We start from the raw sequence: 24,936 nt of genomic DNA, 5'->3' as shown, positions 1-24,936 counted from the left end.
AGGGTCCATTATAAAAGGGGGCCCCCCTAACTCATTCACTATTTTCACTTTTGCAACTCTTGAGCTCCTCCACTCTCTATCTATACCCCAGGCTAGACATGGATGCTTCCACAGCCTCTGCATCTGCACCCCCATCCACCCCTTTGTCACGCTTCATCCTCTTCCTCGAGGACACCAAATACAAAGGGAAGATGGACCTCCACACCTTTTTTGCTCGTCTCCCTGACCTTGAAGCCACAATTGTCCTTCACATGGATGCATTTGCTGAGATTTTTACGTTCATGGAGGAGCACATCATAAAATATTCTGTATCTATCTCCCCATATGCAGGGATCTGGGTGCCTTGTGATCTTTTGCGCTATATACACAAAGGTGATTGCCCATTCTCCAAGCGGTTGCAATGATTCCAAGAAATTGCCACCGATGCAGGCCATTACTTGGATGAGAAAGCCCCAGGGGTGTCAACGCTCAAGAAGCGCAAGTTGGGGGTGGAGTACCTTTCTCGGCTCGCAACATTTATCTTCTTGGTGAGCAAGGAACCTGATTGGAGGAGCACCGCTTACCACACCTTCAGGTTGGGTCCTTTATCAAGGACACCAAGGAGCAGCAGGTTATCCCCATGAACCTTGCAGCGGAAGAAAGACACTCCAGATCGAGTACCCCAAGGGTCTCGAGGAAGTGGTTGAGAAATCCATAGTTGTGGCTGGCCCTAGTGACACTCCAGTGCCACTACCACTGACGAGTGTGGCTATCCCAGAGGTAGAAATCAGTCACTTCTCCTCAGTGGTAGTGGATGGGGAGGAGTATGTATTTATGCATGATTTTGAGAAAGCATTTGGCCTACGCATGGATGAATGCTTGAGCGTGCTATGCAACAGCACCAAATGTCCCTTAGACATTACGCCAAATTCCCTGGAAAGCAAGCTCTTGCCAGTTGGGGACTCTGTTGCTGACACTATTGCAGTTGTATGTGCGGAGGTCCTGGTAGTAGAGCAGTTGCACGTGGCTAAGGAAGAATTCCAAGCCACGCAAGCCAAGGTTGAGGCTGCTAGGATGCCTATGCCATTATGCAACCTCCCATCTGATGATCCAAAGCTCGTATCTGCGGTGCATGGGAGCATTGACTTGGATGCAAAGGGCAACAGGGAGGAGGACGACAAGGAGCAGGAGGTAAACCGTATCCTAATTTTCATGTTACTATTTTATCCTTCATCGTCTTTTTTCTCAACCTTCATCGGTTTATGACAGGACGTCGTGGAGCTTGATGATTTTGCTTCAAGGACGGGTAGCAAGCGGACGGGCTTTGGACCTTAAGCTTCCCTTGTGCATTACTTGAGCAAGTTTTTGTGTTTGAGTACCATTGCTCAAATTGCGCATCAAGTGTTCGTAGTGCGTAGATCCCTTGTATGCACAATATTTGGCACTGGCTTTAGTGGTAAAGTGCTTGCCCATATAGGGATACATGCTTCCATTGGCTCAACTGACCCAAAGGCCATAGCGCAGTCCCTCTTGACTGGGGAGTTGCCTTACGTGCAAAATAGGCGCTAGGAATTGGTCAAGAAAAGTATGAACTCCTCAGATACATGATGTAAAATCACCGTTTTGGAAGTAATAAAAAATATTTGGAATTGTGTCTCTATCTTGCAAATTCTTCTAAATGTGATTTGTCAATCTTGAAAATTGTTGTAATTTGTGGTATGTTTCAATAAGCTGTCTTTTTTGCTTGAAGTAACAACACAATGGAAGTTGGATGCACATGATACTGCGTCTATTATGTTTTTAATGATATGACTTTGCAATTTCAAGTTCTGTATGTAATTTCAGTTAATTTAAGTTAATTTAGGTATTTTAAGTATCCTAGGGGATAGAGATGCCTACCAGGAGCAAAAAAAAGGCTGGCCACAAGGGCACGCAAATGGCCCATCTACCAGTTTTGGATGGGCCATTTGTGCGCCCTTGTGGCCAGCCTTTTTTTTGCTCCTGGTAGACATCTCTACCCCATAGGATACTTAAAAAACACAAATTTATTGAAATCAATTGGTTTTGCATCATTAATTTAGATGGAGCCTTGTGGCCACCCTTTTTATGGAAATTTCAGCATATGTTTACACTCAAGGACACTAGAAAAGGTGAAATCAATTCTGAATTTAAGTTTCCAACACACTATCACCTGCTTTAGCTCTACCTAGTACACCCCTGCACAAAAAAGCCCAATTACATTGGACATTTCAAAAATTCAAATTAATGTTGCATAGACACTTGGTTTCACAATATGTTAACTTTTTTGATATCCTATGGGGAATTCAAAGCTTGAAATGGCCAAAAAAGGGTGGCCACAAGGCTCCATCTAAAATAATGATGCAAAACCAATTTTTGTGTTTTTTAAGTACCTTGGGGGGTAGATAAGCCTACCAGGAGCAAAAAAACGGATGGCCACAAGGGTACGCAAATGGCCCATCCAAAACTGATGGATGGGCCATTTGCGCGCCCTTGTGGCCAGCCTTTTTTTTGCTCTTGGTAGGCATCTCTACCCCCTAGGATACTTAAAATACCTAAATTAACTGAAATTAACTGAAATTACATACAGAACTTGAAATTGCAGAGTCATCTCATTACAAAGATAATAGACACAATAGACACAATTGTTGATCATATTGTCATTGGAAAGTAAAAACATTACAAAGATAAAGTTGTGCAATACAAAAAGAGGGGTAACTTCGGCTAATGCTCGAAGTCTCGTCGCAATTGACGTGCAAGCTTCATATCTTTTGGCTGTATTGTCACTCGCTTTGCATGAATGGCGCATAGGTTGGTATCTTCCAACACCGAAATGATGTGGGTCTTTGCAGCTTCTCGAATAGCCTCTAGCACTATTGCTTGCATTCTATACTGATTTCCATAGCTTTGAAGCACCTCCTTCACTGTGCGAGCAAAGGAGGCGCGTCGAATCAAAAGCTCCGTAGTCTTCTGGTAGTGGCGGATTTTTGCAAATGCCCTTGCTATTTTTCGGCGCCTTTGTGGTTGTCTTGGGGGCACTTGCACATGAGCTGGCGGGCGGCGTTTAGGCTTCTTGAAAAACTTAGGCTTGCGCCTGTTTACATGCTTAGGGGTTGGTTCTGCAGCCTCTTCTGATTCATTCTCTTCCCTTGGCTGCCGATCTTGTGGTGTGGGGAGAGCTCCCGGGCCTTGAGGCAGTGTCTTCCCCCCAACGGCCACCCGGTGTGTGCGCAGTATTTCATCTTGCAACCATGGTGACTCACTCTCTGATTCAGTGTCTGTATGGACCACCCGAGTCCTAGATGGTCCTGCTTATGATTGGTGGCGCGATGGCTGCTCCTTATCGGACTCTGTTGTTTGCTGGCCCTGTTCTTCTCTCTAGCACTGGGCACATTGCTTCATTCTTTTTCTAGGTGTTATATCTTGAGGAGGTGGAGATTCAATAGCCCTCGATGACTCTGGTGCCCTACCACCATGTCCACTGCCAGAAGAGTTCCTAAAACAGCCAGGTGTTCGTGGCTGTTTTCTTGTGCCTTTAAGCAATGCCGGCTTCTCACATCCTTGGAGGGTGTTTTTGTTGGCAGGTGGATGCTCTTTCCCGGTTTGTTTGGTGCACGCCATTTCGTTGGTAAGAGCTCACCTGTTCTTAAGAAATGAGTGGTTTATGAGAGCATGCAATATTTATAAGGCCCCATTTAAAAAGGGCCCTGTTCACACTAATTTTGAAAAAAAAAAACTATTATTTTTTAAATAAACATGTGGCTAAGATTTGGAACCTGCGTTCACATTTAGTGACTCGCGCAGTATTCACTTTGATCCTTGTCGCACTCTGCATCACCCCCATGCAGCATGCTTGGTGGGACCTTGCGACATTTGCCACTTGTTGCTATGCTCTTGACGACTCCATTTCCGCACTTCAATAGAAATCTTGGATTGCCGTGCACGCTCCATTGTGAGCTTACGAGCAAATGTTGTGCGAAAAAACCAGTTGAACATCTCCTCCAAATAATTGGATTGCACCATTCCACCACCATGTCGAGTATTTTTGAAGTACACTCCCCTTGCTCGATAATGGGACTTCTCCATGCCTTGAGTGCTAAAAATTTCAAGCGATCCATACTTGCGCATAAAAAATGCACCATGCGCAAACAAGATATGATGTTCACATGAGTAAACGATCCACATTATTTAATAAAAACAATCCCTTGTAATAAATACACCACGTAAAATGGCTAACCATGTAATGTGTGATGTTATTTTCACCCCAAGAAAGGGTGAAGACCTTGGTAAAATCCACTAAGGCTTCTTGAAATGATTGGCGCTGTTCTTTTGTTGTGTTGTTAAGGCCCATAAGCTTGACCATTTTATCAAAATGTGCCCAAACTTGCTTGCGCTTGTTTGCAAGCTCGCCATTTGAATCATTGTTAGTAGTAGCTTTGCATAACTCCTTTCAAAGCTCCCAAAGGTTACCTGCCTACTGGTTGGAGCTGTTTTGAGCATCATATCGACTTGGATTTCCTTGGAAAACTTTCTTCAAAAACTGTCTAGCTTTTTGTCCACTCATTGACACTTGTTGAGCAATTTCATGGGCCTCCCCTGTGTTCTTTGCAGCAACGATTGACACATTTCCACTGTGACAGCCAATGGAATTCAAGATCGCTTCCTGGGACTTTTCCAACAGCTTCATTGTGAAAGCATAGTCAATGTGGAGCTTCAATAGCCTATCAAAAATGCGCATGAATGCGTGTAATGTACAAAAATGTACATTCGATAGAGGAAATAGAAAGATTGGATTCCAAGCATGGTCCTTTCGATCACGGTCTGGGGCATTGAGCATGGGACATCTCAGAATAGATGCTTCCCATTCTCTACCTTCATCTCCAACATCACGACAATCTAACCCTTGTTCTCCATGCCCTTGCCATGGAAGCATGGAACCGACCTTTGCAGTGCTCTTATGTGATTTTTATCCATTAGGTTTGTACCCTCGAGTGCAAAATGGACAAGGCATGAGAGAAGAAGCCCCTTGTTTGCAGCCAAGCAAACACTTTATGGTCTTTAAATCGCCACCTAAGTATCGCTCCACATCGTAACTACCAAAACCCTCAATCTCCAACTTCTGACCTGCAATTTGGGAGTGTATTACTTCTGTGATCCATGGAGTTCTCTCAAAAATCCATGAAAGTACTCCATTGGTCTCTTTGGGCACCTCAATAGCACTCAACCACCAAATGTCTTTCTCTGATTGCACGCTACAAGATGGGGTGGGAGATGGCTCGACTGAATCCCTTCGCTTGGTTTGCAGAAGGGCCTCGTTCATTAGAGTGACACTTAGCATTTCTAACCTTCGGCCTTTCACTATTTGACACTCATCGAGTTTCAACACAAAAGCGACTTTTGTGCCAAGCACTACAAAATAAATAGTGCAAAGACCTTAATCTTCAGAGTCTATGATAAGAACAATACCAAAGAAAAAAGTAAAGTGTGTCACCTTCTTCAGGTAACTTGTAAAATCTAAGCATAGCTTCTTGAAGCCTTCTAAGATCCACGAAAATATTGTTCCACATTGTGTAAGGAAAGCCCTTCTCCGAAGGTCTTATGGATTTTTTCTTACCTTTTCCCTTGTCTTTGTTGCGCATGAAGCATAAAGGGAAGTTGGCATTGTGTCCTCAATGTGTAGGTATGTCCCAATGAGGGAGAACACATCTTCATTTGTGTCCTTCTTTGCGAGCTTGAACTTGTGAGGAACGGGAAATAGGTTTTCCACAATGCCATGTTCTTTGAGGGCATCCTTTAGGAGTTGAAAAATAGCCTGATAGGCTTTGGTGCTGATTCTAGCCTCATCACAAGCTTGTTTCACGTAATCATCACTAACCACATTTCTCAATTTACGCATCAGGTCCTTGGAGACTACATCCTTAATGTGCTTACCTCCAGGTGATTGTAAGATAGAAATCACATCCTGGGTATTGAGACAACTAGTGAGAAGGTTGACTCGATCATCTTGTCTTGTTCCACCACATGCCTCCTTGATGAAGTTTCTAGCAATATATAAACATAAATGTTAGAAAATAGTGTGAAGTAATAATGCATCATGCAAGTAAAGACCAAATCACCTTGTGGCTGTAACTCGTCGTTTGCGTGCTCCTCCCGAATGTGCAAGAGTTTCAATGGATGAATATGTGCGTTTGCGTTTCCTTGCACCAAGGGGTGTTTCTTTCAAGTATGTGATGGTGTTGGTAAGCTTCTGGATGTGGGACTCTTTTTCTTGCATTTGTTGTTCAAGAGTTTTAACCACCCTCTCCGAAGAGGCAACACTCTCTTGTAATGCCGTCGTCTTGAGGTCAAGAGCTTGACATTCGTGCATCCACATGTGCAAAGAAGCACCTGCACCCATACACAACCGCTTGCAATAGCCTAACAAGCCTGCTTCTCCCCTCCCAAGAAATTGAAGAAATGTAGAAAGGCTATTAAACGGTGGATGGAAGCGGCTTATAGGATCGTAAGGGTACAAATGGCCATCCACCCAAATGTCAACATTGGTCTCACAAGCGATGTGACATTCCTGTGATGAACTTTGATCACCCTCACTAGTGGTATTCAGTGCAAATGCCATGGGTAAGCGAATATGTATGCTTTTGGTGTGTGGAGTACGTGGTGGTGGAAGCAAACCATTTGTGATGTCCGTGAGCACCATGGAAGTTGTTACGTGAGGAAGCAAATGATGAAAAGATAGAGGGGGAAGGGTAGGGAGGTTGAGGAAGATGGGAGGAGAGAAGGAGGGACGGGGGGGAGGGAGAGATTGGCGAGGAGGAGGAAGGTAGGGGCAGGGAGGGAGAGGATCAGAGGGAGAGAGGAGGGAGGAGGAGGAGAGAACAAAATATTTTTTACTTTTTGGGAGAAAAGATTTTTGAAAAAATGGACTTTCTAAGCTTGTGGGTTAAAAAATGGGTCAAAAAATGATTTTTGGATATGTATATATGTTGGGAGGGAGTTTTAAGTAAAAAACAAGTAAAAATGACTCTTAGTGACCCACGTTTTTGCTGATGTGGTCACACCCCTATGCTTCCTTCACTTTAAAAAAAGCTAGAGAGAGAGAGAGAGTAACCCCTTAGGTCCACATCCTACATTTGTCTAAAAAAGAGCTAGAAAAGCCTACTCAAAACTACCTTCTTCAATGCCCTTGCCCCCTAAACCCCACACAACATTAGCCTTAATCCCTAAAAATTAGGAGTCCTTACAAGGCCCATGCAAGGTCCATATTTCTCCTAATGGAAAGAAAGGAAGAAAAGGGCAAGAAAGATGTCACCCTCTTCTTCTTCTTCTTCACCTTCCTCCTCTTCCGACGAAAGCTATGGCTATTCTCCTAGAGAATACATGAGGGGAGGACATCGCAAATCATTCCCTACATGGCAAAGGTCACAAAAGCTCAAGAAGTTCAAAGAGGGAGAAAAGAGTATCTCTTTTCTCACCTATGATGGAATCTTTAATGCCACCGACAAAGTATTGACCTTCATCCAACAATTTGATGCGGCCTTTGGAGACAAGGGCTTCACGGAGTCTTCCAAGCTACACCATGTAGCTATGCACTTCCAAAAATCGGCTCGTTAATGATGGGCTAGTCCCAAAGACATGTAAAACTCTACGAGTTCCCATCATGAAGCAATTTCTTGCAAGCGATGCAAAGGACAAAGTGCTCACCAAATGGTGTAGTTTGAAGCTTCTCTCTCATGAGTCTATCCACAAATATGTAGACATGTTTTGGTATTTACATCTCAAGGCTACTGTCTTCCAGAAGATAGACTTTGTCGAGCAAAAGCAACCATTTGTGCGGGATTACCTAAAGAGATGGCCGAGTACGTCAACTCTCAACAGCCTGGTTCTATAACCGAAGTAATCCATTACACCATGGTTACTTTGCGCGTCATTTTTCCAACAAGGGGCTAGACTGAATGTCAAGCCCATGGAAAACAAAGACAAAAATGATGCAAAGGGGAAAACCAATGCCCAAGATTCTTCCCAAGGCAATTCCAACAACAACAACAACAACAACAATCGGTCCAAGGAGAAGGGAGTTAACAAAGGTAAAAACAAACTCTCTCCTAAAGAGCTGGAAGCTTTTTGCAAAAACCATAAATGTTTTAAGTGTGAGCAGCAAGGACATGGCTATCGTTCTTGCCCCAAGAAAAATGCCCGCTATGAGACTCCTAGAGCTTCCACCATTGAAGCTCCAAAAGAGGACGCTCATTGCAAAGGATCACCTCTCTCCTATACTTGGAGAAAGGTAAGGGTGCATGATGCCTTTATCTTATTTCACCCTGGCTCTACTTACAACTTCATATCAATGGAGTTTCCACCAATTTGGGCTTTCAAGATTTTGAGATGGGAGTTGTTGTAACTGCCGATACTACTTTCAAGGGACAGCGAGCCTCCGTTACTCCCTTGATTGGGAAGTTGAGGCTCTGTGTCCAAAGCTATGTTGACAAAGAAGAAATTTTCATCTCTCCTCTCCACCATGATGAGGATGCTATCCTAGGGGCACCATGGTTCAACCGCATGGATGTCGACATGAAGTTTCCTGAAGGAGAATCTACTTCACCTATAGGGGAAAGAAAATGTATATACATGCCAGTGAGTTTGGTTGTACTATACCACTTGTAAATTCACCTGGTTTAGATAAATCAATGAAGAGTGAAATTTTTGCATACATGATTTTTGTCAAAGAGTCCCTAAAAGGTCTTAATGTTTCATCAAATGTAAATGGTAGGATTCAAGAAGAGTTAAACTTGTCTAACTTTCTAAAAGGATTCCAAGATGTGTTCATCGATCATATTCCTATGGAATTTCCTCAAAAATGAGGGGATGATGACCGTCAAATTGAGCTCCTACCAGGAATCTCACCACCTAGAAACCCTCCTTATCGAGTTTCCCAAGCTCAACAAGAGGAGATCATGAAGCAAGTTCAAGAATTGGTAAAGGGATGGTGAGGCCTAGCTCCTCTCCCTTTTGTTCTCTAGTCCTTTTAATGAAAAAGAAAGATGGTACATACCATATATGTGTGGACTATCGAGCACTAAACCATATCAATATCAAAAACAGGTTTCCCATGCCTCGGGTAGAAGATCTGTTTGATAAGATACAAGGATCTACCTACTTCAGTAGGATTGACCTTAAAAGTGACTATCATTAAATAAGGATAGTGGATGAAGATCTCCTAAAGACCGGGTTTTGCACAACATTTGGTCTTTATGAATATCTAGTCATGCCTTGCCACGCTTAATCAATGAATGAGAAAATATTTAGATCCTACCATAAATTCATTAGAGTGTTCTTTGATGATATCATCATCTACTCCAAGTCCTTGGAGGAACACAAGCAACATCTCCAAGTGATTTTTCAAGCATTGAGGGAGAACAATCTTTTTCTCAACCAAAAGAGAAGTGAATTTTTTCTTCAAGAGATTGAATACTTAGGTCATATTATCTCTCAAGATGGTATTTGGATGTACCCATCAAAGTTAGAGGTAGTAAAAGCATGGCCTAATCCAAGGAATCTACATGATCTAAGAAGCTTTATTGGTATGTGTGCATACTATGGATGCTTCATATCTAAATTTTCTCAAATAGCAGCACCATTACATGACTTAACAAAGAAGAACGTTAAGTATTCATGGACCGTGAAGGAACAAAATTCTTTTGACATGCTCAAAGAGAAGCTTACCTCTCCCAACCAGTCCTTGTGCTTCCGGATCTCTGAAAGCCATTTGAGGTGGTCCAATGTGATGCTTGTGGTGATTGCCTTGGAGAAGTCCTGCTTCAAGAAGGGTATACCATAGCATATGAGAGCCAAAGGCTCAATACAGATGAATGCGTCTTAGGAATTTATGAGAAAGAGCTATAAGCTGTTCTACAAGCCCTAGACACATGGAAGCACTATTTATTGGGGACTCCATTTATTCTACGAACCGACCACCAAAGTCTCAAGTACTTCATGATGCTAACCAAGCTTTCCAACAAACAAACAGGTGGGTAAATTTTCTTTTGCAATTTAATCTTCATATTGCTCACATTACTGATAAGCACAATCAAGTGACAGATGCACTTTCACAAAGACCAAAGGTTAATGCGGTTTCTATAGCAACTCACAATGATCTATCTTCTATGAGAGATGAGTATGCTAATGACCTGACTTTAGAAACATAATGTCAGCCCTTGCTTTGGGGAAGAAAGAGGAACCATTGTGACCTTCCAGGATGGTTATCTTCTCCATGGCAATAGACTATGTACTGACCATTCCCTTCGCGAGAAAGTCACGTATGAATCGCATTCTCCTCCCTATGCGGGACATAGAGGCATTCAACCTACTCTCCAAGGAGTAGACACGTACTTCTATTGGCCTACCATGAAAGTGGACATACAAGAGTATGTTTCAAAATGTGTAGTATGCTAAAAGAACAAGTATGATAGAGGGAAGCAACCTAGAATACCCCAACCATTGCCTATCCCAAATTCACCATGGGAGAGTATATCCATGGATTTCATCTTTGGATTACCCAAGTTTATCCATGGAAATGAGGAAATATGGTCAATAGTCGATAGGTTTAGCAAGCAAGCACACTTTATTCCTGTCAAAAAAAATATTAAGGCACACCAAATGGCAACTCTCTTCGTATCACAGATTTTCAAACACCATGGATTACCAACATGCATCATGTCAGATAAATATCCTACAATGACCAGTAATTTCTGGAAAGTCTCTTTGAAAATCTAGGAACAAGATTGAATTTCTCTTTGCTCTATCACCCACAAACGGATGGCCAAAGTGAGATAGCCAATCTTACGATCTCAATCTACTAAAGACTTATGGTACAAAAATAGATCAATGCTCACAATAAGAAAAGTACTTACCTCTTGTAGAGTATGCGTCCACAATAATATTGTACATACATGTGCGAGAAAAGCACGTTTTGAAATCATTGAGGGAAGACCTAAAAGTCCCTTGCTACTCGAAGTACATAGGAAGACCTTTGCTGCTGATGAGTATAGCCGTGACCTACAAAAATCGTTTCAAAAGATTAAGGAGTCTATATCCATCTCTCAACAAAGGAAAAAAGCTGTTGCTGACAAGCACAAAAGGGCCTTAATTAACACTAGAATGGTAACAGGACACTGTTAAGTGACCAATTTGCTTGAATTATTTGAAGAGTATGAAAATGAATTTCTAGGTGCTATATATCCACAAAGCTTCCTTATGAGTGAAAAAAACTTGACATTTTTTTGGAGTGTCGATCTCACAGTTAACCTTACTCTTGCATAATGTGTGAAAAACGGGTCCTGTTTTTGGCTTTTTTTCAATTTTTGGTAACTATACCACTCTTTACTTCATGTTTGTGAGGTTTAGATGGCTAGAGGTTAGGCATTCATAGTTATCAAAATGTTTTGATGCTTGCACGGAGAGCTAAGTGTTAAAATTGAAAGTTATGACCAACTTACAAGAATTACATAATCCTGGTTTTTTGGTCAAAATTAGCACTTTTATGATTTTTTTGGTGGCTTTCTTGATATCCAAATTCAATTTTCATTGTGTAAATGTAATGTATAACCTAAAGCTAATCTTTCTTGAGTTTTGGGGGACCTAATATACTATATAGCATAGTATATGATGATGGTTGAGTTTTTTTATTGCTGAAGAATACGATACATTTTAGAGTAGCAAGTATAACTTTCTCGATATTGCTAGTTTCTTAGGCCAATTGTGTGTATTTTGTAGGTAGTAACCATATCTAATCATAGACTACAAACTTGGCTACATATTGAGCAGTTTCTATGGTTTTCTAGAGTCATAATGCTAAACCCAGTTTTTTTCATGTTTGCTATATTTAGCACTTTATCATTGCCCCCAAGGTTCCACTTAGTAAGAGATCCATTATTATCCTTTTGACATCCTCCATGGCTCATTTTGAATCCAAAGGCCCAAAGGGAACTAAGAAAACATGTATATAGTATCTGTATTGAGCGTGACTATAGAAACTTTGATAATAGGTCCGCAAAATGGCAAAAATGCAACTTTTTTGTACCTAATTTTTTTGTCCAAAAGAAAATTAATGAGGTAAAAGCAACCATATGTTTTGATCACCAACCCATTTGAAGTTAACGGGGCATTTTATCTCATGTCCTACAAAAATCTCCACTCTAATTTATATGCAATCAACCGTAAGAAATTGCTGTTTTGGGCAAAATGCACTGGTCCATCAACTTTGGAAGCTTGTAGTGACCAAGGGATGAGAAAACTTATAAGTTTCTCATTTTTTCCATATGTAGTGATTTTGGAATCTTTTTCCAAAAACCTGAAAGGACACTTTTATGTCCTGTTAGGTTACCATTCTAGTGTTAACGTTCAAAGAAAATGATTGGGTCTTACTTAAGTTCCTAAGGCTTGACTAAGACAAACGACGGGCAAAAATCCTACGTGTCATCAAAAGCAATATGCTAAACTAGAAAAAATATACTGTGGCCCTTTCCAAATCTTGAAGCCCATCAACGAGATGTCTTATCAACTCAAGTTGCCCAACCATTGGCCCATACACAATGATTTTCATGTGAGACTACTGAAGACCTACAAAGGAGAGCCACCAAGTGAACCAATTATTGAAGACCCTCCCAAAATTGAAGACCAAGAAGAGGTGCTACAACCCGAAGCTATCCTTTGGCATGAAGACATGGTACTACGACATGGTCGACGATATCTCATTAAAGTCAGAAATTTGAAGATGCTAGATGGATGCAAGGAATACAACTTAAGAATAGTATGAACCTTGCCAATGCTTAGAATGCCACATTAGAGGAAGCAAATATACAACATAATTCTAAATAACCAATGTTTTTGTCTTATAGTACTAGTTCTCTTTTTATTGTGCACAAATTTAAATAGTATGGACTCTTAGAATCATGTTTGTGATGATGACGTTGGAAAGGGGGAAAGGGGAAAACCACCAACACATAAACTTGATGCCTCTATACAGCTCAGTGATATCACGGCACCCCTATCCCCTAGCAAACACACATCCAGATACACAACCTGCAAACAACCGAAATTGTTGATGCCGTTTTCTCTTGCCGCAAGTTGTGCCCTTCACCTTCTTTGCCCTGGTCACGATGATTCTCCAATAGCTCTTCTCTGCCTTGTTTAGGTTTATTTAAAGACCCCTGGCGGCCTCCCTTCCCTTGTAGCTCTTGTCTTCATGTGCAACTGCCCGCTCTGCTTCAAAACCCTTCACATCTCTCGACCAACCTAGCAACTTTTGCTTGCAAGCCTCCACCCTCGGTGTCAACCTTCCACAGGCTGCTCTCGGCCCTTGGAGTCACATGCGCAGCCCCTTCTACTGCTTAGTTTCCTGTAGCGGCTCTGCAGCCGCCTCTTGTCTGCCACCTCAACTGGCGGCCCCTCAGGCCCTCTCCTCCTTCCTTTGTATCGCTGCCCTGCAGCCCTCTCTCAAGGCGGTCCTCTCCTTCCACTAGCCGGCCCTGGCTCTCCACTGCCGGCCCCAATACCCCTGCAACCCTTCTCTACTCACCACCAACTGCAGCACTTCTTTAAGCTCTCTCTGGCGGCCCTACTGCAGCGCCTTCCTTCAACAATGTTTCCTCCTCGGCTCTCCCTGTCTCCTGCACACAAGGCCTCAGGCCCTTGCCATACAACCCATGGCGGCCGTCGGCTCTTCCTCTGCAACGCCTTGCAGCACCTCCCTCTCACTGGCCACCCCCGCCACCTCGACTCTCCCTTATCAAAAGCCCCCGAGGCTCTCCAAAAACCGTGCTCCCCTTCGGGATTTCTCCCTCCTCATGCCATCCCTCGTCCCTTCAGCTGCCGTGTCGCCTTCCCATGCAAGCCCCTGGCGGCCTCCCCTCATGCAAACCATCCATGTGGCGGCCCTTTCCCTGCATAGCGAACTCGTCGACTGCAGACAGAAGCTTCGTTTTCTTTTTTGCCTTTTAATAACTTAAGGCCGGCGCCATGCTTTTAATAACTTAAGGCCGGCGCCATGCTTTTTTTACACCTTCGCTTGGCGACCGGTCCCATGTTGACAAACGCTGATGTCCGAAAAAACACCTTGTTTGCCCTTTGACCACACTGCCTGCACACCCACAGCATGACTTCGATCTTGGAGCTCCACCACCTCATAAAAAATGTGACTAGCTTCTCGCCACGTTGCCAATGATCAGAAGCAAGCCAGAGGATCACTTTTCGTGCCGCCGACCTCCTGATCATAAGCTGTTACCCATCCATCTTGAAGCATCACCAATTTCAGACCTTGTCCAAGCAGTGCAAGTACTCAACATACATAGCATGGTGCCATTCCGTGCAAGAATATCTGACCGCTTTAAAGGACCCGAGCGACTGAGCCTGAAAACCCCTGTTGGTCTTCTTCAAGAAACATTTGGCATACACATCACTGTGAAACCTGCTCAAAAATGCATTTGATACCTGCCACCAAAGTGCGATACTATCATCCTGCATGATGCCATACTCTTGCTGCTAGCTTCTCCCTATGTCGACACAAAGTGGCTGTACCATCATTGCCCACCCCCTCGTTGAACATTCATGCTCAACCACAATATTATTTAGGTAAAATAAGTATGTATAGAGAGAATGATAAAAATAGCTACATAGACTGCATAGGAAAAATGATAATATAGAGGCTATATAGATAGGTTAGATATAGAGAGAAAAGCATCTGCTATTGCATCACCCGCCAGTGTCAAATGGAAAGCCTTGAGCTTTCCCAAGCATGGCATAGAGTCCACCTGGATCAAAAATAAAACCATGGCCGTGGCCATCCACTTGTAAAATATGCCCATTGCAGAAGCTGCTCTTTGCACTTGTAGGCCAACAGACAGGCCATCCTTCCAGCTCTTCATAGCATGGAGCTTCATCACCCTGCATCCATAACCCTTGCTGCCAACCATAAACATGCTTTTGCTCACTTGAAACACATGTACCATAAACCTCTATCATGCCATCTGCTATAGAACCGCCTGTAGTATAGTTTTTTTCAACAAAACTTTGCCACTGACACAAAGACACCTGTAAAGCAACCTCCCATAACACATGTATCCATAGCATCACATAAAAAAACAAGGCCCTAACATTTGCCTCCACCAGCTGCATAGCCAAGAAAACCTGATCCCTTTGCAAACCTGTATCCCAACCCTCTGTAAACGGCACCAAAACCACCTTCTTATCCTCAAGAGCATGACCTGCTAGAACAACAACCTGTTCTTCAAAGACCTCATCACCTGCAAGGTCGGTGGCACCTTCCTCATTGCATGGAGCCTCTCGCTCATAGGCTGCACCTGTATCAGCTTCCATAGTCACCTGCTGGAGCTAACTCTCCACGAACACACACAAACTCTGAAACTTGATCGTGCACCTCGACATGCCCCTCAAGGCAAGGTTGCCCTACCCCCTGCATAGACAAATCAAGTGAACATACCTCCGCTTCTGCTTCTATCTCCTGCGAACCATCCTCAAAAACCTGCTCTTCAATTAAGTCTGATACACCATCAAACCATACCTCTTCCTCCAATAGGGACTCACCATGAGATGGCTGCTCGACTGGCAAATTCACACAAGGAATCTCCACACCTGCACTATGCGTCTCCTCGACTTCCAAATGGCTGACAGGCAACTCACATACACTGTTCTCCACTTCATTCACATAAAAAACATCATAGGTCTCATACCTGGAAGACCAAGATTCTGTCTCCCACATGCTATCTGTGTCCAAACTGCTACTAGATCTTTGAGAGCTGTCAAACTCCTCTTCTGCACTTGTCAATTCTTGCACCTTGGCTGTCAGCCTCGTTGCTGGCTCTAGACCTGGCACCTCTTCTTGAAAAACTTTTACGACCTCGCTCTCTTGAGGAAGCAAACTGGGTGGCACCCTGAATATGCTTCGCTGCACCTTTTGAGCCCTGGTTGGCACTTCGTCTAGATCTTCTAGCTTGGCATCATCTTCACGGGCTTTGATTACATGCATATCAACAAAAAAAGGAGCTTTTACCTCTTGATGCTCATCAATCTGCTTGGGCTTAGGTCCACCGGCTGTCGTGATTGCCGACTGTAACAATCCTGCCTCCATCTTCTTCTTTATCTTTCGACTCTTTGCTCTGGCAACTCTAACAGCTTCATCATAAGTGCTTGGATCTTCATACTCCACCCTCTCTCAACTCTTTGCTCTGGCAACTCTAACAGCTTCATCATAAGTGCTTGGATCTTCATACTCCACCCTCTCTCGAACATAACGATGCAAGCATGATAGAAACTTTTCCCGCTTAAAGAATCCCGCATTGGTTGCTTGGGTAGCAGCCACAAAATCCCCCCAACAAGCTTCAAAATTATCAACAAAAGCATCGAAATTTTCACTTACTTCCTGCTGCAAGGCTTTGAGCTTTGCATCTGCTTCCGCAGCCGACACCACCTTCCGATACCTTTGTAAGAACTATTCGCGAAATCCGAACCAATTCTGCTTGTGCACCTCTTCTAAGCCATCCAACCAAACCTTTGCTTTACCTCGCAGCACCAAGGGTAGAGTCTAGAGCTTCGCTTCATCACCTGGCATCTGCAATACTGACAGCATAAAAAGCTCAAAATCGGCAAGCCAATCATCTGCATCCTCATCTCCTTTGAACACTGGACCAAACTCCTGCTTCATTTTGACTGACGAACACCTTGTTAGGAAGCAATCAGTGGGTCCTCAGTGGGGGCACCAGAAGATGGAAAGGGGGAAATGGGAAAACCACCAGCACATAAACTCGATGCCTCTATATAGCTCAGTGATCTCACAGCACCCCTATCCCCTAGCAAACACACATCCAGATACACAACCTGCAAACAACAAATTTTTGATGCCGTTTTCTCTTGGCGCAAGTTGTGCCCTTCACCTTCTTTGCCCTGCTCACGATGATTCTCCAATAGCTCTTCTCTGCCTTGTTTAGGTTTATTGAAAGACCCCTGGCGGCCTCCATTCCCTTGTAGCTCTTGTCTTCATGTGCAACTGCCCGCTCTGCTTCAAAACCAACCCTTCACATCTCTCGACCAACCTAGCAACTTTTGCTTGCAAGCCTCGGCCCTCGGTGTCAACGTTCCATAGGCTTTCCACAGGCTGCTCTCGGCCCTTGCAGTCACATGCGCAGCCCCTTCTACTGCTTAGTTTCCTGTAGCGGCTCTGCAGCCGCCTCTTGTCTGCCACCTCAACTGGCGGCCCCTCAGGCCCTCTCCTCCTTCCTTTGTATCGCTGCCCTGCAGCCCTCTCTCAAGGCGGTCCTCTCCTTCCACTAGACGGCCCTGGCTCTCCACTGTCGGCCCCAATACCCCTGCAACCCTTCTCTACTCACCACCAACTGCAGCACTTCTTTAAGCTCTCTCTGGCGGCCCTACTGCAGCGCCTTCCTTCAACAATGTTTCCTCCTCGTCTCTCCCTGTCTCCTGCACACAAGGCCTCAGGCCCTTGCCATACAACCCATGGCGGCTGTCGGCTCTTCCTCTGCAACTCCTTGCAGCACCTCCCTCTCACGCACTCACTGGCCACCCCCGCCACCTCGACTCTCCCTTATCAGAAGCCCCCGAGGCTCTCCAAAAACCGCGCTCCCCTTCGGGATTTCTCCCTCCTCACGCCATCCCTCGTCTCTTCACCTGTCGTGTCGCCTTCCCATGCAAGCCCCTGACGGCCTCACCTCATGCAAACCATCCATGTGGCGGCCCTTTCCTTGCATAGCGAGCTCGTCGACTGCAGACAGAAGCTTCGTTTTCTTTTTTGTCTTTTAATAACTTAAGGCCATGCTTTTTTTACACCTTCACTTGATGACCGGTCCCATGTTGACAAACGCCGAAGTCCGGAAAAACACCTTGTTGCCCTTTGACCACACTGCCTGCACACCCACATCACGACTTCGATCTTGGAGCTCCACCACCTCATAAAAAATGTGACTAGCTTCTCGCCACGTTGCCAATGATTAGAAGCAAGCCCGAGGATCACTTTTCGTGCCGCGGGCCTCCTGATCATAAGCTGTTACCCATCTATCTTCAAGCATCACCAATTTCGGACCTTGTCCAAGCAGTGCAAGCACTCAACATACATAGCATGGTGCCATTCTGTGCAAGAATATCTGACCGCTTTAAAAGACCCGAATGATTGAGCCTGAAAACCCCTGTCGGTCTACTTCAAGAAACATTTGGCATACACATCACTGTGAAACCTACTAAAAAATGCATCTGATACCTGCCAAAGTGCGATACCATCATCCTGCATGATGCCATACTCTTGCTGCTGGCTTCTCCCTATGTCGACACAAACTGGTTGTACCAACGTCTCTCAAACACCAAGTAGTCTTTGTCACTCTACTTGGGAGAATGAAAGGGACTAAAGAACATGCTTGTGGCAGCTATGTCTCCCAAGCAACAAATGGATTAGTCATCCATCTTGGAAAGATGGTGTAGGGTAAAAAGGGATCCTCCACCCACTAAGCAACATTGACTAATGACTGAGGGTTTATCGCTTCTACCTCATAGTCGAGGACACCTATGATTTCAAGAGAGAGGTAATATCATAAAATATAATATCTAACCAACCCAAATGATTTTCTTATATCAAACTGATCATTTAATGTGGAAGAATAAACGGGAACAAGGGTTAGAATATAGACAAGTGCTTATATAAATCTATCTCAACACAGGGTCAATAGTAAATGGGTCCAAATGAGAGATGGTGTGTCAAAGAGAAAGGCTAACCAATGGAGCTTAAAGACTCTAGGGTTAGCTTCATTGAAGACCTCCAATAGTTTGTGTTAAAAGTCCTTTGACCTTAGGTAAGCTAGGGCTGTGCTTGAGGTGGGAACCTGGCCCAAGGTGCTTGTCGTGCCTGATGATTGAGATGCTTGAGGTGCTTGTCATCCTTAAGATGCTAGGGTTGTACTTGAGGTGGGAACCCAACCCAAGCTTGAGGGGCTTAAGGGACGAGCTTGTGGTGAGAACTGCGCCCAAGGTTGAGGGGCTTGAGGTGTCACAAAAGTCAATGCATATCCCTACAAGGAGGGGGCGAGCCATGCAAGTAGGGGGGGTGGTTGTTTGATCACTCTCTCTCCCAAAGGGCACCAATTTCTCAAGAGGAAAGTACGACACATGTCAAGCCCCTAGCTAGGTTACCCTCAAGGAGTGTCTATTGGTTGGTCTCCCAAGGGATCCAATGCTAATTAAGTAGAATTAATTAATGTTTTTGCATTTATCAAGTCCTCTCTCTCAAAGGGGAAACAAGGGCACTTGTCCCAAGCCTACCCTTGTTGCTTGATATGCTCCTTGTAGGTGATTGGCTAGGCCTGGGAAGGTCCAATGAGCTTCAAGCTTGTGCTAGAAGAGGGGGCTGGCGAGAGCAAGTAGGGGGCATGCTTGAGGGGTATACTCTTCCACACACATTCACACACTCTCATTGTGTGAAGTGCAAAGTGCATGAGATCCATCTCCTTCTCCAAGCTAGTAGATAAGTTGAGAGCCTACACAAACACTCTTGGCTATGGAATGCAAATCTAACAAAGAGTGATGCTTCAATGCTTAAGCTTGCCATCTTCTCCATCTTCATTGCTATGCTATTATGTATGCTAGCAAGAAGAGTGATGATAAGTGCGGAGCTAATTATTTCTCCTATGAAAGGTTTCTTCTTCCTCTTCCCTACCCTCATTCCTTGCTAGCTCTCTACACCTTCGAAGGTGTTTGAGGCCTTGGGAATGAGGCTTGGGATAAGTAATGCTTTTTGCAAAGTTTATGCTATGCTTGTGATGTATGAATCTTTCCATCTTCATTGCATCACCTAGGCCGCAAACTATAATACAAACGCCTATTGGAGGGGAGATTGCCGGCTCCACATAAATCCCGGGGAGGTCACCTAAGAAAAATGTAACCTATCACGTGAGTTCAACAGAAGGGTATTTAAAGTTCTTGAAACTTACAAAAATATATATATAGGACATTATTTTTTCAAATTTGAAAAAAACTTACAGATTTTAAAAGAAAAGGGTACATTATATTCCTAACAAAACTAACAGATAAGGGGTTTTACAAACATGTCTTGATCGCACGTGATATGGTAGTTTTACACATAGTGAAACCCCCGAGACATAAATCCGGTCCTCAATTGTTTTCATGTTCTCTAAACTCTCTCTCTTGCAAAAATATTATTCGTGCCATGTTAACTAAGTACCATTTTTATGTTTCTACCATCAATTAAGTTCACCCTCTATGCTCACAAAGTAATCTCACAAAAGTGCTTTATCTAATCTCCTAATTCCTCTAGTCTCCAAGTTCATACGACATTTCCATTACCTCACGAGTTCCTGAAGGTCCCTTACGGCCCTATCTATGATCAACAAGATAGTGAACATCTTTTATGCAGCCTTTGCTCCACTTATCCGCCTTCAATCTCGAGCTACTAAACACGTTATCTCAGAGAAGGTTCAGAACTATAGGGTGCCTCCATGCTGCCTTTATTGGAGGAAGAACCTCCACTACAAAAATCAACTACGCATCACTCTCAGTTTCTTATAATGGATGATGCTTAGTTTCAATGTACCCTTCAATGGTTGCCTCCCCTCGTTATTAAATATTGCCACAATTTTAAAAGGTATGTGTGGTCAAAAAGCGTTATCATGTTTCAGCAAAGATCCACAACCGTTGATCTTGAATGTGAAGTAGATTTAAACTCAGTTAAACTTCAACAAATATGAACTTTGTGTGAGCTTGCATGTGAACTCTGCAAGCTACGTGTACTACATTTTGGTGGTGTGAACTTAACAAAAACCCGAGAAAAACTTGGTGTGAACTAGGATCACAGACATGCCAAAACTATTGAATATAATGCTATCATTTCCCTTGCTTAACGGCACACACACTTACGTAGTGGTACAACATTCTTCGTGAGACATGGAGGTCATGAGGTCAAACCCCATTGGATCAAGAACAGTCTAAGATACTAGATCCCCTCCAAAAAAGGAGATGCCAAATTGTGCCATGGGTTGCCTCCTATGATTGTCCTATACATGCATGATAGTGTTGTTTCAACCAATTGCACTAATAGTATTAGCAAGATGAACAGAAAAATCCTCGAATAGGAGTCACACCTTCATTCTATGACTTTAATGTAAAAATACACTCTAGGTATGTGCCGGGAAGGGGGGGGGGGGGGGGGGGGGGGGGGTTCCATTACTTTGATTCTTCATTTGAGGTTAGGAGAGTGACTTTGATTTCCAAACAATTAAATTAGCCTTATGTTGTAAGGTTCCCTCGTGTCTTTTTTGTGGCGCTTTTGTAGATGACCTCTCTCCCATCCCCTCCTAAAATCTATGCAGTAAAGCCTACTAGATAGGGGATGAATGAAATGAGCATATGCTTGTGCACAGGGAGGAAAGTACCTACGTTGAAGCATTGACACTGTGCTTGCTTATCAATAGGGAAGAATGAACACAAGTAGCTATCATGAGAGAGAGAGAGAGAGAGAGAGAGAGAGAGAGAGAGAGAGAGAGAGAGAGAGAGAGAGAGAGAGAGAGAGAGAGAGAGAGAGAGAGAGAGAGAGAGGAAATACCTACAAGCCTCTCTTTTCGCACTATAAGTTCACATCCAACCAAGCTAGTTAGGGAGAATGAACATTTGCCATTAGCTTAGACGGGCTAATAAGGCTGGGTTCACAAGGTGGCCAAAAGAGGCAACCCAAAAGTGCAAGTTCCAGCCAAAAGTCATTATGTAGAGGCTCTTCTACTGCCCCCTTGTTCACACTACCTGGTGGAAAAGAGAAGCTGAAAAATGCTGAAATAATATGAAAAATGCTAAAAAAATAGATTTGGAGTTATTTTGCATGTGTGGCAAACAAGTGGACAACTTTTGCATAATGTGGAGGATGGAAGGTCTTTTTGGGGGGGCTGGAAGGTCTTTTTTGGGGGGGTTTTGAAAGAAGGAAAGGAAATTCTCTATGGTGGGTTGGCATGAGATTGTGTTGCTATCATCACATGGTGTGAAACCCTTTGCCTCCTTGTCTTATAACCATTGGTTGCTTTTGAGTACTCCTCTTTTGCTTCTGCCTATTCTGAACTCAAATGTCTTCCTGGGAAAACTAAGGCATAGTGGGTGTTGTGGCAAACACTTCTCTTGCCTTCCAAGACTAGGAACATTACAATGTCTCGTGTCTCTGCATGGGTATTGTGAAAATAGCCCAACCAAAAGATAAAACACTAGGAGAGCCAACTGTCGCCATAAACCTATGTTTCAAAACATCGAGCAATAGATTCTAGAACCATGTTTTGTAAATGCAATCACTTTGGCATCTTTTAAAGAATCAAAGGAATGAAAACCCTTCTTTATGTGGCATTAAGGAATTAGTTTGTGCTGGATAACAAGATAAACTCTAAAGGAAAGAGGTGGTGGTGGTGGTGGGGGGGGGGGGGGGGGGGGGGGGGTATAAGAAAGGAATTGAGGGGAGCATGGAAACTGGCATGGCACGAGTAATAAAACACAAGGTATAGCAATGGACAAGGTGCTGCATGTCCACGCCACACAAAGAGCAGCACGACAGCTGGACAAACTGAAGTGGTAAGGGCTCCATATCTTTTTTTTAAACTTGTGTCTTCATAATTAAGACAATGTGAGGTAACCGCTCGTTTGTCTTCGGGCAGCGCTCCAAGAATGTCGCCGTCTGCCAGCTTGGGTTTGATTCGAGTGGGACAACCTTTTGAAGGCCTGGAGTTTTAGGACCCAAACGGTTGAGTGAATCGGATCTTGGAAGATTCCATGAAATGCAAACTCCAAACCAAAGTGACAAGTTTATATCCTAAAGGCATCCTAATCTTTGGAATTGAAGCAATACTCACATTAAAAAGCTGAGAAATCAAGGTGCCAAATAATGGATGTAAAGGAATCTTGCAAATTAGTAGGGGCAACAAAGTAGAGTGTACTCTATGATGTGGTTACAGAGTTGGATTAGATAAAATCTCCCTTTGACCTTGAAAATGGCAGGGGAGATTAAGCATCGGGAAAGGATCATTTTGGGATTTGAGTGGCTTTGAGAAGAAATGCAAAAGAGTATCTCTAAGCTATTGGGATTGTGGCCTTTGGCCTATATCGACAATTGGTGTGAAAACCATTTCTTCTACAGCCAACAGTCTAGCCATCATATAAAGCATATGAGGGCACATGGCTTAGCACACATGACATGGTGAGCTACACAAGAGTCCAAAATCTATTCCTGATCACTGTACCTTTCTCCATTTTGTGAAGTCACCCTTTCCCTTGACCATTGGTAATGAGGCATATGTGACCCTTGGAGCTCTATTTAATCAAGTTAGATAGAGAGGATGAATAGAGAGATGTAGAATATTTTTAGATTAGGTGTATACACACTCACTCTCTCTTATACACATACACGTGCACACACACACATTTATATATGTATATACATGGATACATATACACTATTAGACCTAAGTAGGGGATAGTGGTGCCAATAGTCCAATGGCACCTTTTTAGATATCATCACAATTTTAATCGTGGTAAAACCAAGGGTACATTGTGATAATCCATACATGAGTGGATCTCTATCACAACACCATGATTAAAAAGGGCTATACCCGAGAGGAAGTATTCAACCATCGAGTGCTATGCTCCCTTACTTAGTGCTTACACATAAATACACACACTCACATAGATACGTATATACATGCATACATATCTACACATTCGCATATGGATATATATACAAAGGTGCATATATACACTTATAGTTAAATACATAGACAATGGCCATAATATTAGAAATAAGTAGGGGCTAGTAGTGTCAATAGTTTATTGACACCTCTTTTATCCTCACAATCTCAATCATTGTAAAACCAAGGGTTTGTTGTGGTAATCCATACATGAGGGGATCTCTATTGTAATGCCACTATTAAAAAGACACTATACTTGAGAGGAAGCATTCAACAATTAGGTGCTATGCTCCCTGACGTAGTGCCTACATACATGCATATATACACACACTCACATATGGATTACCTACACAGAAGTATATACACCAAAAGTAATACTATACAAATCTATCTACACCCTCTCTTTTTCTCTCTCTAATCATGCCAATATCTCTTTTCTCTCTCTAGTCTCTAGTCTCTCTTTCTGTCACTCTACATCTAATATGCACGCCTCTACCTCTCTACCCAAGTTAGGTAGAGAGGGCCTAGAGAGAGGTATAGATGGAGAGGGCACAGAGAGAGGGTGTAAATAGAAGTAGATTACATAGATACTAGGTGTAAAGAGATGGGTAGATAGATCATTATCCATCTATCTACCTCTCTCTCTACACCTAATCTACACATCTCTACTTCTCTACCTAATCTACACACCTTTACTTCTCTACCTAGTCATGGTAGATAGAGAGGGTGTAGAGAGAGGTAGAATATGTGTATATTAGGTGTATACACACACTCACTCCCTCATACACACACCAACACACACATATACGTATATACATGCATACATATATACACACACATAAATATGTAGAGAGAGAGGTAGAATAGGTGTAGATTATGTGTATACACTCTCACTCTCTCTCTCTCTCTCTCTCTCTCTCTCACACACACACACACACACACACACACACACACACACACACACACACACACACACACACACACATATGTATATACATGCATGCGTACATATATATATATATACACACACTCATAGAGATACGTACACATATGCATACATATATAGACACACACTCACGTAGAGACATATATAGATGCATACATACATACTTTTAGACATAAGTAAGGGCTAGACGTAGTGCCAACAGTTTAGTGGCACCTCTTTAGATATTATCACAATGTCAATTGTGATTAAACCAAG

General features: G+C 43.2%; 1 pseudogene across 1 annotated transcript; it reads right to left on the bottom strand.

Moving 5' to 3' along the window:
- Nucleotides 1–13,999: 13,999 nt before the first annotated feature.
- LOC147452915 (uncharacterized) lies at nt 14,000–17,675 on the bottom strand (annotated as a pseudogene). The gene is made up of 2 exons (XR_015188935.1): nt 16,427–17,675; nt 14,000–16,235 (listed from the first exon to the last, which is right to left on the bottom strand). The product of XR_015188935.1 is annotated as an uncharacterized LOC147452915 (transcript).
- Between the last annotated feature and the right edge of the window lie 7,261 nt (nt 17,676–24,936).

Source organism: Adiantum capillus-veneris, chromosome 8 (genome assembly GCF_014529385.1).
Source record: "Adiantum capillus-veneris isolate H3 chromosome 8, ASM1452938v2, whole genome shotgun sequence".
In the NCBI taxonomy this organism is placed as follows: Eukaryota; Viridiplantae; Streptophyta; class Polypodiopsida; order Polypodiales; family Pteridaceae; genus Adiantum; species Adiantum capillus-veneris.
This window is presented reverse-complemented; position numbering and strand designations above follow the sequence as displayed.